Raw genomic sequence first — 14,469 nt, 5'->3', positions numbered from 1 at the left:
TGGATCTTAAATGTCCCCCAAAGACTCGTGGGTACCAAAGGGTGTGCATTTGAAGAATATCTTTGATCTCTGGATCCTCTCCTTCTATCTCTGCCTTCTAGTCACCATGAGATGACAAGTTCTGTCCCACCATGGACTCCCTGTCAGGACATTCTGCCACAAACACCACAAGCCCACAATGGTAGAGTCAAGTGACCATGGACTGAAACCTTGAGGGAAAACAAATTGTTCTTCTCCAATATTCTCAGGTATTTTGTCACAGCCAAGCAAAAAGCTAACTAACATAGTTAGTCCAATGTCAGGTCCAGTACTTTCTCCATCCTCTTTCCCTGGCTTGTCCACCCATTGACTGAGTGATGGCAGCAACCGGGCTGCTTTCTTGGCCTTCACCCTTGCTCTTCTCATCCATTCTCCTGTATACAACCAGGATGGGACTTCTCCAGCACCGTGTGATGATTCACTCCCCTATATAAGTACTTCAGTGACTTTCCATTACTCAGTGGGATGCTTGACAAACTTCGTAAACTGTGGAAACTTTTCTTCAAATAAAAGTTATAAAAATGCATGATATGTAAGAGATCAAAGTATGCCTTCTCTTGCTTAAGTTTGAGAATCAAAGTACTAATCACCCATGAAATAGAAACACACGTATACGAACACACACACACACACACACAGCAAGTCTGGTTCAGAAAGTACTCCTAGAACTCTTAGGGAATCAAACTAGTTTGAAAATCATTATTGCCTTGGGGATAATATCTGTGCTTTCAAAGCTCTCACATAAGGTAACGGGCAATGAGGTAGCTGACTTCAATTTCCCCAACTCATCCTAATTGGAGTTCTCACTGGCAGACCAGACCCACTCCTCTGATATTGCCAGGGCTCCTCCTAAAGTGCCATAAAATGTTTTTTTCTAAGTTTTGCCCTAGAGCTCTCTTTGATTCTTCACATGTTGGCTCATGGTGCAGGTGGATGAAACCAAGAAGTACCTCTGGAGGTAAAGTGACTGGGACAAGCCCTCCGCTGATGGGGAAAGTAGCTAGTGGATTCATGCTTCAGGTAGCCGCCTACCAGTGGAGACCTGAGGGTGTTCTGCTTCATCTGCAGAGGCCCTGATGGAAGGGAGCTCGCTTTACAACACACCCTCGTGTTGGCTGTTTCCCTCACCTGTCTCCCTTCACACCCTGACCATCTCATTCTCAGGACAATTTCCCCAAGATTTCCTCATTTTAAAAGTGAAGCCAGCATGGTGGCACACACCTCTCATCCCAGCTGCTTGGGAAGGCAAGGCAGGAGGATGGCAAGTTCAAAGCCATCCTTAGCAACTTAGAGAGGTTCTAAGCAACTTAGTGAGAAACTGTTTCTAAATAGAATATTTTAAAAAGGGCTGGGCATGTGTCTCAGTGGTTTAGCAGGTTAAGCACCCTCTGGGTTCAATCCTTGGAGAACCTACATCCTAGGAATCCTATTCTGGAAAACCAGAATGCTGGTTCACCCTGTGATTTCCTCTAAATATTCTCATTCAAGTCCTTGACCTAGGCTCCATCGTGGGTGTTCAAGAACCAGCTACTGTTTAGCAATAAGGCTGTGAAGTCCTGTTGTTAGCACCACCAGAAATGGAACCCGTTGAAATCTTGGGAATTTACTAGCTGGGTCACTGGAGGCAAGTTATCTTGCTTCTCTAAACTTCCATCTCCTATTCTGTAAAGTCAGGACAAAATATCTACTCTAAGTAGATCCAGCTATTCATTCGCCCTTGTCCACAGTGAAAGAATTCATATTATTAGCTGAGCACATAGATCCCCAAATAAATTCCTCATGCCCTAGCATCCTCTGTGGGAAGGCACTGCCCTGGGACTAACTTCTGAATAAGATGCAAACAAAAATATTGGGCAGTAGTTTCCAATAAGCTTCCTTAAAATACATCTTGTATAAGCCCTGACTCTTTTTTTTCCATCCCTCCACCTTGCTCCTGATAAGAATGCAGACAAGATGACTAGGGTGATAGTTGCCACCCACACAGTTGGGCTAGATATGCCTGGGACCTTAAGAGAGAGGAGCAACAAAATGAAGCCATTCAACTATCTGAGACACTCTTGAACCAGAGGCACCCTGATAGCCTTGAACCCAGACTTGTGCATTAGATAAAGAGCAATTTATACCTTGTTTATGCCTCTGTTACTCAGGGTTAGGGGATTTGTTTATTACTCTCAGCCAAATTGAATCCTACTTGAAATATTAATTCTTTCCATTTTGTGAAGATTATGAGAGATTTTCTATGTAAACCACTTCTCAGAACGCACAGCGCATAGTTAGCATTCCCTGCTGACCACTTCAGCTGGGGTGTGGAGAGTGATGATGGGCTGGGGATGAAGTGAAGCACTTTGACAGGACTCAACTGAGAGTGCATCTCCATTGCCCCTTCCTCGATCTTATCACCACTAATGTTTCCAGTGTGGTCTGATACTCCTTCCCAGGTACACCAGACTAGTTATATCTCACTGTTCTCCAAGCGTATACCCTTTCTTCCAGGTATTTACAGTTCTATCTTTCCTTGTGTGCTCCACCTGTGACTCTGATTTGACTTCCATGGCTCTGCCAACCTCACTCCTCATCTCCCTCGGAAGGAACAAGCACCCACACTGCACTCTGACAACACCCACCTCACTCTCCCCTGCAGCACCCACTACATTGTATCTCAATTAACTGTGAGCACTCCCCTGCCTGGAATCATTGTCTCAGGAATATTCTCCCTCACTTTCTGGGCATCACCCCAAATTCCATCAATTTCCCCTCCTTTATCAGAACTCAAGTTCTGAGCCTGACATGCATCTTGTGATTATACATCTAGTCCAGATATGACTTACACAAACCAGAAAATCCAATGTGCCATGATCATACCATATTTCTCTGAAAACAGGTTAACTCCAAAGCCTAATAAGCAATGTCTCTGAAAGATTAATGAGATGTTTTGAGAAGACCACATTTCTGAAATCACCACCACATTCAAAAGGTTTGCTTCCGAAAGAAACCAAGAGCATAACAATAAGTGCTGTTTCTCCCTCTGGGTCAAGTAGTGTCGATTATTTCAGAAGAGTCAAGATTCTGCTCAAGGACACACAGGTGGTAAAATTCAGAGCTGAATTTGTAGGCAGCACTTTCTAATGCCAATGATAAAACCACATCCCAAGTCTGCCTTCAAGGCAGCTCATATCTCCGTCCCACAATAACAGCAATGATAACAAGGACAACCAGAGCTAATATTTACTAGATGCCAGAAGAGATGCTAAACACTTCTTTTAATGATTATTTTATTCTGTTCTCACTTCACATGCATATACATGACATGAACTCTTTTTCTCCCCATTACACAGATAAAGAAACAGATCTGGACAGCTTAGTGACTTGCCTCTCAGGTCACAAAATACATAAGTGGCAGAGTACAAATCTATAATGTGGATTCAACAGGAAGAAAAGCAAGACCTCTCACCAAATGACCATAATGCCTTTCCCTGGATTTAACATACAGCACATATTTAGCTTTCATTTTCAACTACCTCCTAGAAGTACCAGCCCCTCCTCTTTGTTCCCACTGTACTGAGCGCACCCCTCTATTAGAGCACTCACCACGTTGTATTATAGTTATTAGCTTAAATGTCTGTCTCCTCAACTAGTCTGTCTTTTGAGTCACATCTGCATCATTTGGTCTTTGCATACCCAGGACCTGGTAGAATGGCTTATACACAATATGCATTCATTCAATTTCAAAATAATAATGGAGATAAAATAAAGGCTTCGTGGCTTCCAGTGAGCCTTGCTCTCTCCACCTGTAAAATGGAGACCACCCTGTAAATAATAACAATTCCCATTCTTGGATGCCAAGAAAGGCTCAAGATTCCGTGAGCCAATACATGTGTGCAACTGGCAAGAAACATCCTGGGTAAATGCTACCCTATTATTACAAGACACTATTGAAAAGGGACCAAAAAAGAAAATTCCTACTGTCCTAACATGATCCAGCTGCACCAGACGAGTTGTCATTACACCAGCAGAAAGTTATTGCCTCTAGACTCGAAACCAGCAGCTTGGCTGAAGTCACAGGATACAATCTTCATTGCCTATCACTATAAACCCCAACCACACTGTGCACACACACGCCATCCCTGTGTGGGGGAAGCTGCCATTGTGTCTCAGCGCCAGGTATGCAAGCGGCGTCTGGTGGGCAGATTGCCAGGCTGGCCATCTGTGTTGTGCTTGGTTGCTAGGGCACACACGGGGAGCTGTGCACTGTCTTGCTCTCGCCCTAGCCACAAAAGCCTGGAGCAATGACAAAGGCTGCTCAAAGGGCTGCAGCATCAAGGAAATGTACATATTTGGCTTAATTCATGGAACTGCCATTGAAGGTCCACTCAGAAGGCTAGGATTTTTATCCAGGCTCTGCAGCTGTGGGACTTCAAGTTAGACAAGTACTCCTCTGAGTATGTAATGTCCTCATGTTAAAAAAAAAAAAAGACCCCAAAAAGCTCAGTGTTTCCAAGAGTCTGTGTATCACTGGCATTATGTGATATGTCTGTATGTACATGGACAAACTTCTAAACATTTTTTTAAAGAATCTATGTAAGAAAATATGAATTCTGGTAGAGCGACTTAGTTAACATGACATATTAATGTTAAGGTGGAACACTTGTGGCTGGCTGGGTGTGCAGGGTGTGTAGAATCTGGCATGGTTGCATTGGACTCTGCAATTCTATCGCCAATGGCTATGTGGACAATGTAGACAAAAATAAATTTATTTTGAAAATTACTCCATTGACATAGGACAAATCTATCAAAAATGTTTTCAAACAATTGCAGGGCATCAGGCCCCAGACAAGGCATTGTGAATATGAAGATGAGGAAAGTAGGCCCTATGCATGTCTAACCAGAGACACACCTGGGAAAATAAATAATTTAAATTTAACATGATATTTATAGCAGTATGAAGCAATCTGGGAGCCACAGAGAGAATATCAGCTCAGCCTAGGAAAGAGGAACAGCCAAAGAAACCTTCAGAGAAGAGGTGAGCATCCAATAGAGCCGTGAAGCCTGAGTAAACATTACCTGGGTGTGTAAGGAGGGAAAGACATTACAGACACAAGGAAAGGGGTGGAAAAAAGTGCTGAGTTGCAAATCTAATAGGCAAATTGTGCCTTCCTACTCTGTATTTTATAAGCAAATAAAAGCAGTCTGTGACTCCTTTGCACACTTCCGAAGTGAGAGACCCAGATGTTGAATGAAGCCATATGTGATTCTGAGCCCACGTTCTTTCTACTGTATCATGTCACCTTTACCATTTATGCTGGAAACATCACCAAGGTTTTTAATGGTATCTTCAGCTTATCTGTTCTTATTTGTTCCACCAAGCTTGGAATACCAATCAACCAAAGAAGGAAAAGAGGACTTGCTTCTTAAAGCTCAGTGTCTCCAATCCTAGGCAACTTCTGAACTTTCATATTACTTCTTTCTTTAAAACAATTATTTCTAGAGTCATTCCTCAAAGCACTTGGCATTCATTATTTTACAAAAAAGCTACAGTTTTAGAAAGACCCCCTCCCCCATGGCCTCCTGCCAGTTCATATATCGCCTCATTTGCCACAAGAAAGGATGATGACAAGATCCCATCCGTGGGGAAAATTTCATTAGAGACAAAGCAGAAAGGATGCATGAAGACCCTGGATGCCGAGTGACAGTGACAGCATTGATTAATAAGACCCTGGCATTGGGAATTCACAGTGGGGGAATCAAGTTGGAGAAACAGAACCTCAAGGGTTCCTCTTGCTTTTTCAAGTTTTAATTTGAACAATTAAGTCAAACTGCCACAAATTCTCTACACTCAACTTTTAAAACAAAAGGGTTGATTTGAAAATAGCATAGCTACTATTGTCTTTTCCTTATCCAAATAAGCAGTTACTTTAAATCCAACTAGATGTGGGCAACTGACAGTTTATATAGGTGTGTGTCACCTATGGGAATGAGAAGGAAACTGCAAAAGAGCCAAATGTGGAAAGTGTTGGTTTTTGTGTGTGGAAGAGCCAGGGAGAAAAGTAGTAGATGGTGTGTTCCCTTAAAAAGGATTTTTTTTTTTTTTTGGTACTAGGGATTGAACCCAGAGGTGCTTAACCACTGAGCAACATTCCCAGGCCTTTTATTTTATTTATTTATTTATTTATTTATTTTTGGAGTTTTGCTGAGTTGCTTAGGACCTCTCTAAGCTGCTGAGACTGACTTTTAACTGGAGATCTTCCTACCCCAACCTCCAGAACCACAGGGAATGCACCACCGCACCTGGCAAGTATTTTAACCTAAGGGGAGAGTTCTAATAGAAGACAACCTGAGGCATGTTATGATGAGGAGAGAGGGGGGAATCTATGAATTTGGGGGTCAGAGAGGAGGTTTAATTCCACTGGAGCATTTACTAGCCATTTGACCTTGAGTTTCTCTTTTTCTCAGTGTTCTCCTATGTAAAATGGAATGCATACTACATGCTATAAGGATTACTGTGAGGTTCAGGGTGCAACTGTAGAGTAATTGACAATAAGAGACATATTACGTACTAAATGATAATATTCATGCTTGATTTAGCTAACCGACAGTAACATTTTATTTCCAAAGGAAGATAAGGTTCCTAGTCTGGGCCTCTCCGTCAGTGGTATTTTTTCGTTGTTCTTTTTTCCTTGAATGTATATCATTAAATTTTATATCTCCATAATACTGATGTGTAATTGGCTCTTGGTTTATTTATCTTGCATCTGACCAACTTTCTAAACTGACTTATCTGAATCAGTATTATTCTTGGTTAATTCTCTCTGATTCTCCAGATACAAAATCCCATAATGTAAAATAATAATTATTTTGTGTATGTATTCTAATAACTATCTCTTTTTTAAAATTACATCATTGTTCTTTTTGTTGGATTTTAATGAATTCAAATGTAAGTGAAGTTTTCTTTGGAATGAGACAAATCAACTGAGTGGCAGGGTTATATTCTCAGTCCCATTATGATAATTAAGGAGGACAGATTTCTTTGCTATTTCCCAGAGACATATCCATCCACAACATTCAATCAAAACTGAATTGGATCTGTGCCATTGGTGGGGGCTCATTCTGGAGCAGTGGGAAGAAGGCTCAGAGCAACTCTTCTTCTGAACAGAGTTAGGCTTTGCCTCAGGGGATTTTGTTTAACAAAACTCAAATGGAGATGTATCTGCCCTGGTGAATTAGAGTCATGAACAGCCTCAGATCCTGAAGTGAAAAGCCTTCTGGCCTCTGACATCAGGTGAACAGTCTTGTTAGTAAAATTAAGAAAACAATCTAGGTTTAGGGATCAAACTCAGCATACCCTTCAAACAAGCAGGGTCCACCACCATAATCCCTTGTCACAAGAAGAGTCATTTTAGAGGAACTCATGATGCAGGAGTTTTTTTCCTGACCTGGGAGCATTTCTCCTTTCATCTTTAATTTTCCATAACCTCTGAACATTTCCAACCCCTGTAGTCAGCAGAGGTCTCTTTATAGCACCTGTCTGGAGCCAGCATGTGTTTCTGGATAGAATACAGAATCATTGGCTCATATTTTTCTAACATTAACACCCCATCACCTACCTCTCTCAGTTTTTGGTGTTTTGTGCCTTTATACTGGCTATTTTCTCCATAATGACCTCTCTCCTCTCTTTGTGACTTCTATGCACAGTGAATTCTTGGTTAGACAAGACAATGCATCCTTCAGATTTCCTCTGAGTTCTTATTGTGTCCCGTGTCTTCCTTATCACGGCCCTTACAATAATGTCTAATTTTGTCACATTGAAAATAAGGTTATTTCTTATTTGTCACAAATTCCAGGTGCTAATAACTGAAGTGGATGCATATTATCATTATCTGTGTCTGTTGGTTGCTTTCATCAGCAAGTAACAGAAAAGCCAGTTCTAATCGGCTTAATTAACAAGAAAAAATATCAATTCCAGTCAATGAGGGCTGAAAGGTGGAGCAGGCTGGAGTTTTTATTTCAGGCTATAGTTGTGACTCAGCTTCCTCTCAGTGTGTCAACTTGCTCTTCTGGCAAATGGCTAGATGGGCCACCACAGTTGTGAGCCTCAGACCATTGCAGCAGATCATTGAGGAAGACAGAGACTGATCAAATTCTCCAATATTATTTCCAAAACTGACCCACATGCCCATGGCTAAGTCAATTACTGGACCACGGAGTAAAACTACCCTTGGACCAGTCAGTTCTACCCCTGGAGCTAGAAGTGATGTCACATGACTCTGCAGCCCACAGGCACACCGCCCAAGTTGGAGTTCAGCTGAGAATTCATGGGCTGATGCATTCAGCTAGGACACTTGCAGGGGTGATTAACAAACAGGGCTTTCCTTTCTTCACACCATGAAAGGTAGGTGCCTGCCAGCTGTCATTCAGCCTCCTGAAGCTGGTCTCAGGACTGACATCTCTGAGGTCATCTGGGTCTTTTCTTCCTGAAGTTATAGCCTAGATACAAGATACCTTCTGCCTTTTTTAAGCAGGAAGAAAGGGACAAAAGCCAACATAGCCAAATTTCTCAGAAAGGCAAAATTGCCCAGAAATCTCTGACTGTATTATTGCAGTGCCCACAACTAGATGACACACTACTGAACATCCTGTTGAAGATTGTGGATAAAAGCCAGAGATAATGACATTGTGATGGCTGGACTTTCCCACCACGGGTGGGAGGAAGAAATGGCGCCCCCCTCTTCCCCCACCTGCTCCTCTCTCCTTCCCACTCTATCTCATATTCTGACTGGCGTACCTGGGATGGGGAGGGCAGCTGGATTTCCTCCTCCCTCTGTTTCTCTTTTCCTCTTCTCCCCTTCTACTTCATCAGAGCTCAGGTTTTGTCCAACACACATGGAAGGACAGAATAGCCAGGGCTCAGGTTTTCTCCTTTCCCTTCCTTCCTTCTTCTCCCATCCTAGAGAACTAAACGAGATGATTAGGGGATTGGGAGTTTGCATATTGAAGGCAGACATGTCAGCATAGCCAGAAAATGAGTTATTACAGGAAGGATTGAAAATAAATAAATAATATATTGAAATGCTGTAAGTTTAGTTTCCCATCAATGGAGAAGAGATTTACAAATATGGAGAAGTAATAAACTAGAATAAATTCCATGGTTTCATGTAGACTGAAATTGAAGGTGATGAGGTGAGTTCATGGTTTTGAATAGGTATATGTGTGTACGTATCCTGTGTGTCCTGTATGTTTGTAGGTCTATGTATATGCCTTTCTGTGTCACTTTGTGTACCTTTGTATGTCCATCCATCATAAGAACCTGGAATCATTGGCACTCCTCTCACAATGGTCATGAGTTGGTTCTCTGGTTTTTGGTTTCTATACATGATTGGTTCTTGGCTTCTGTATATACTTCAAAAAGAAACTAGAGTCACTGAAATCATTCACTGATGCAGAAAGAAAAAATTCTTTTTAATTCAAAATTGGAGAATATTTCATTGAATCATAAACCAAAGAACTACTGATTGAAGGTGCAAAAGTCACTAGAGCCAGTTTAAAGGGCTCCACTGGCTAAGTTTTGGACAACTTGAGTAGTGATATGTAAGGTTGTAACATTGCAAATCAAACAGATGTCCATTAATTTCTACTGAGCAAAATACATGGAGTAGAAGGCAAAGCTCCAACTGAGAGTGGGAGACACAAAGTTTCCCCCCTCCAAACCAGATTTTCATTAAGAATTATCCAATGAGTACAAAATAATTATTAGCTAACTCCTTGCTAGAGAAACGTTATACACATCCTTTACTCTAGTGGTAAAATGTATTAACAACAGTAATGGAACAAATTTGTATTTGGTGCCCAATGATAAATTATTAATAGTAATATATTTGTTAAAAATTCACAAATCTTGAGGAATCTCAGACAACTTCACACTGAAGGATTTTCTACAAAATAACCAGTCTGTCCTATTGAAAAATGTCATAGTCATAAAAAAAAAAAAGAAGGAGCACTTGAGAAATTATTTCATATTGAAGGAGAAGAAAAGACATGACAACTAAATGAACATATACATGTTCCTGGATTGGATCCATGACACAAAATAGTCATCACTGTGAAAACAGAAATATCGATTGAATAAACCCATTAGACAGCAATATTGGGTCAAAGTTAACTTCCCAATTTTGACGGTTGTGTTGGCATTATGTAAGAGAATATTCCTGTTTGTAAGAAATAAAAACCTACGCAACTTATAAATGGTTCAGAAACAATAGTCAATAGAAGTGTGTGTGTATGAAAGACACAAAAATAATGTTGAGACAAAAGTAGAAAACTGTTAACAATTGAGGAATCTAGGTGAAGGGACTAAGGGAGCTCTTTCTACTCTTTTGCAACTTGTCTGCAGATTTTTTAAATGATTTCCAAACAGGAAGTTCAAAAAAGAAAGAAGAATGGGGATATGGATGTTGCCTGGAGACCAGGAGTGTTTATGATAACATACATGTCAGACCTCACAACCCAAATCCTCTCAAATATGCTGCACTTCCTTACATGCCCAAATTACAGGGGCATTATCCCTCATGATGCCTAAATGTAGAAAATTACCTTCTTTGACCAACTTTGCACCACATTCTAACAACCTCTGGGAATCTCCAGGACTCTATGAAGTGTTCCACAAAGTTTTTCTAGTTGTCACTTTAGTATAAACCAGACCCTTTTTTTGAGACAACCATCTGCTCCTCTCCAGGTCACCCCTTGCTCTACTGAAATGATTTAACCTCTGCTGCAGCTGCTCCCCTTCTGGATCTTCCTGGTATGGCCTCCTCACCTGTCCATGATGTCACTGACATCATACTTGACTAGGTCCAGCTGTCCTCCATGGGGACCCAATGAGCCATTAGTCTGGAAGGCTCTTCCTTTGACTACTGCTTCCAAACATAGCAAGTGCTTGTTTTGAAACCCCAGTCTCAGAGACAGTTCTCTCCACCAAGAATCTACAGAGAGCAGATCCCTGAGGTCTGACTGAGCACAGACTTCCACAATAATGGATAAATACTTGCTTTGTATCTGTAACAGGAAAGGACCAAATATGCCCCACTGACTCAATCCAGTCCACTGCCCATTTTTATGATCTGCAAGACAATAGTTTCTATAGTTTTTTTTAAATGACTAAAGAAGAATATATTTCATGATCTATAAAAATAATATAAAATTCAACTTTGTCTATAAATGACATTTGTTGAAATAAATAAATTCTTCCTCTTTCATTTGCATAGCATTCAGGGCTACTTTTATGCTATAACAGTAGTGCTGATTAGTTGTGACGGAGACCACCTGGACCACAAAGCCTTTGATGGAAAAAAAAAAATTGTCAACCCTGTCCTAGGTGAGAGAAAGAGCCTACAATGTAGTCTCACCTCAAACAAAAAATAAGTTGCACTGCCTGGTGCTCCTGAAACCAACCCACATCAGTACCCTGGAAAAGTTAATTATTTATATTTAAATGAAAGTGTTCATCTTAAAAATTGCCATAAGTCACTCAAACTGATACATTCAACCACAAGTAAATCTGTGTTGAGCTGAACTGAGTCTTTGCCAGTGGAGATGCTTGAGACCTGGTTCCCAAACAAGTCTCCCGACCGACCGCTTGAAGAATTGATCAGGTTAGACTAGGGACTGAGTGAAAGTCACCAAAGCACTAGAAGCCCCATAAATGGTGGAAGGAAAAGGGATGCCGGGGTGGTAGTAGAGGAGGATGTCTGTCATTGGATGTGAAAATGAAGACATAAAGGAGGGCCAACTAAAGTCCTGATTTCAAGCCTCTTTCCTTGGGGGACCCGCATGTTAAAGAAGAAAAAAATGTCAGGTCACTTCAATTCTGTCTTGATCATTAGATCCACAGGATATATGCCTGATGTTTTTATTCAGGTTGAATTTAGTAGCAAAGTATCTTCTTCAAAATTGATGCCAATATAATTTTTGAATAACTTTTAATGCTTATACTCATGGAATATTATTTACATAGTTGTCATTAAAGCAGAAAAGGAAATTATCCAGAGAAAGGTAACTTAAATCTGTTGATAGTTATCAGATCTTCGGCCTTCATCTATATGGTCACAAAAAAATGAATTCTGTCAAAAACCTGAATAATCCTGGAAGTGGATTCTTCCTCTATCAAGCCTCCAGATGAGAGCATTCACCTTAAAAATTGCCATAAGTCACTCAAACTGATACATTCAACCACAAGTAAATCTGTGTTGAGCTGACCTGAGTCTTTGCCAGTGGAGATGCTTGAGACCTGGTTCCCAAACAAGCTCAGCTGACACCTTGCTTCCAGCCTTCTGAGACCTCAAACAGAAGACCAAGTTAAGTCAGGCCTGGATTCCTGACTCACAGAAGCCACAAAGTGATGTTTTGTTATTTTACAGGTGATATATCTGTGGTAATTTGTCATACAACAATAGAAGATGAATATACTGGACAACATTCGGCCTTAGTATCTTCAGGTTGCTAAAACTAAATACCATAAAGAACAAAAATGGGTTTCTCACCATTCTTAAGGCTAGGAGTGCCAAGATCAAGATACCAACAGATTCAGTGTCTGGTAAGAACCCACCTCTGGTCACAGCAATGGCACCTCCTCCGTGTGCCCTCACATGGGGCCTCTTATAAAAGAAGCACATCATTCCCAGTCTTAAGCTCTCCAGTCTAACAACCTAACCACCCCACAAAGGCCCTACTTCCTCATATCATCATGCTCTGAATTAGGTTTCAACATATGAATTTGGGCGAGAGACTAACATTCAGTCTCCAACCATCCCTGTGATCATTTTTCTTTTCTCTATCATTTTCTGTTACAATGAGTCATTTGTATCCTCCAAGTCTACTCGTGTGGGAAAGAGTCCAAGAACACGTCTGGATTGACATACCAAGACTTTCTTTAGCCACCTCTTATAGAAGCTGCTGAAGAAACCTGAGCTAAGAATGGGACCTACCTGTGCCTCTCCCCTCCTACACAAAGGCCAGAGAGCAGAGGGAGATGAACATATGACTTTGCATGTATATGAAATCTGAAAAAAAAATTATTTTCAGAAAACATAACCACTGATAGGGTAGAGAAGGAGGGGTGTGATGTTTGGTGTCTGAACATTTGGGAATTTTAAGACATGGCTCTCCCATTTACTGTATGATTAGGCTTCATGCATGTGTTTTCTGAGTTTCATCTTCCTGCCCATAAAATGTGCCTAATAATGATAATACCTGAAACTATTTTGTCACAAAATATTTATTATACATTGTTAGTATATGCCAGATATGAGAGTAGGCATAAATGAAGTATAGTACCCATCCTCAAGATTTGGAAGAAACCATTATCTTAAAAAATTAAACAGTGCCTGGTGCAATAGCCTAAACTCCTGTAATCCCAACACCTCTGGAGGCTGAGGCAGGAGGATCCTGAGTTCAAAGCCAGAGTCTCAGGAACTTATAGAGGCCCTAAGCAACTCAGCAAGACCCTGTATCAAAATAAAAGACACAAAAAAGGGCTTCAGATGTGGCTCAGTGGTTAAATGCTCCTTAGTTCAATCACCCGTAACAATAAGAGAAAAATTAAATGGTGTTGCCAGAGAGGAAAGAGGTGAAATCTTTCCTTTTTCACCTCTATCTTGTCAGCATTTTTTCTCTGTTTATTTGGGGCTCCTGGTTTCAGAGGTTCAGTTCATGGTTGGCTGATTCCAAAGCTCTGGGCCTGAGGGGAGGCAGAACATCATGGCAGAAGGGAACAAAGCTGCTCATCTCATGGTGGCCAGGAAGCAAAAGAGAGAGAGGGAAGAGAGAGAAATAAAAGGGGTCTCAAGGAAGATGAACACTTCCAAGGCATGCCACCAGAGACCCACCTCTTCCTGCCTGCAGTTATCACATTGTCAATTAAAACTAGGACGGACTGATTCGGTGACAGCTCTCATAACCCAATCATTTCACCTCTTGCATTAACACAGGAGCTTTTGGGGGTCCAAGCCATAGTAACCTCTCTAGTCAATAGGGCCACACTAGTATGACAACCAGTTTGTCTATTGAGCGACTGTCTGATGCAGAAAACTGTTAGATTATCATCTACTGATTAAACTGTACTTAGGGGAGAGAATAACTTTAAGTAGCAAAATCTCATGAGTTATTTCTGATTGAAAATTAGCACTGAACAAGAGCAGTATAAAACAATTAAGCTTTTTACCCAGGAAATAAACCAGAATGATGAGCAGCATGGTTTAAAGCACTAGAAAATAGGAAGGAGGAAAAGCAGTGTTAAGAAGGAAGGAAGAAACAACGTCCTTGTTCCACTATAAAGTTGCAACTCTCACACATCCACACGCTCTGAGGGTGAATTGTCCGAAAGTCTGCTGTCCCCCATACCCGTGTGTGAGTTTGGGGGGAATAAATTAAGAGGAACTATTT

The sequence above is a fragment of the Marmota monax genome, unplaced genomic scaffold, assembly GCF_021218885.2.
Source record: "Marmota monax isolate L192 unplaced genomic scaffold, Marmota_monax_Labrador192_F-V1.1 WCK01_AAM20220418_F8-fsc00020, whole genome shotgun sequence".
NCBI classification, from domain to species: domain Eukaryota; kingdom Metazoa; phylum Chordata; class Mammalia; order Rodentia; family Sciuridae; genus Marmota; species Marmota monax.
This window is presented reverse-complemented; position numbering follows the sequence as displayed.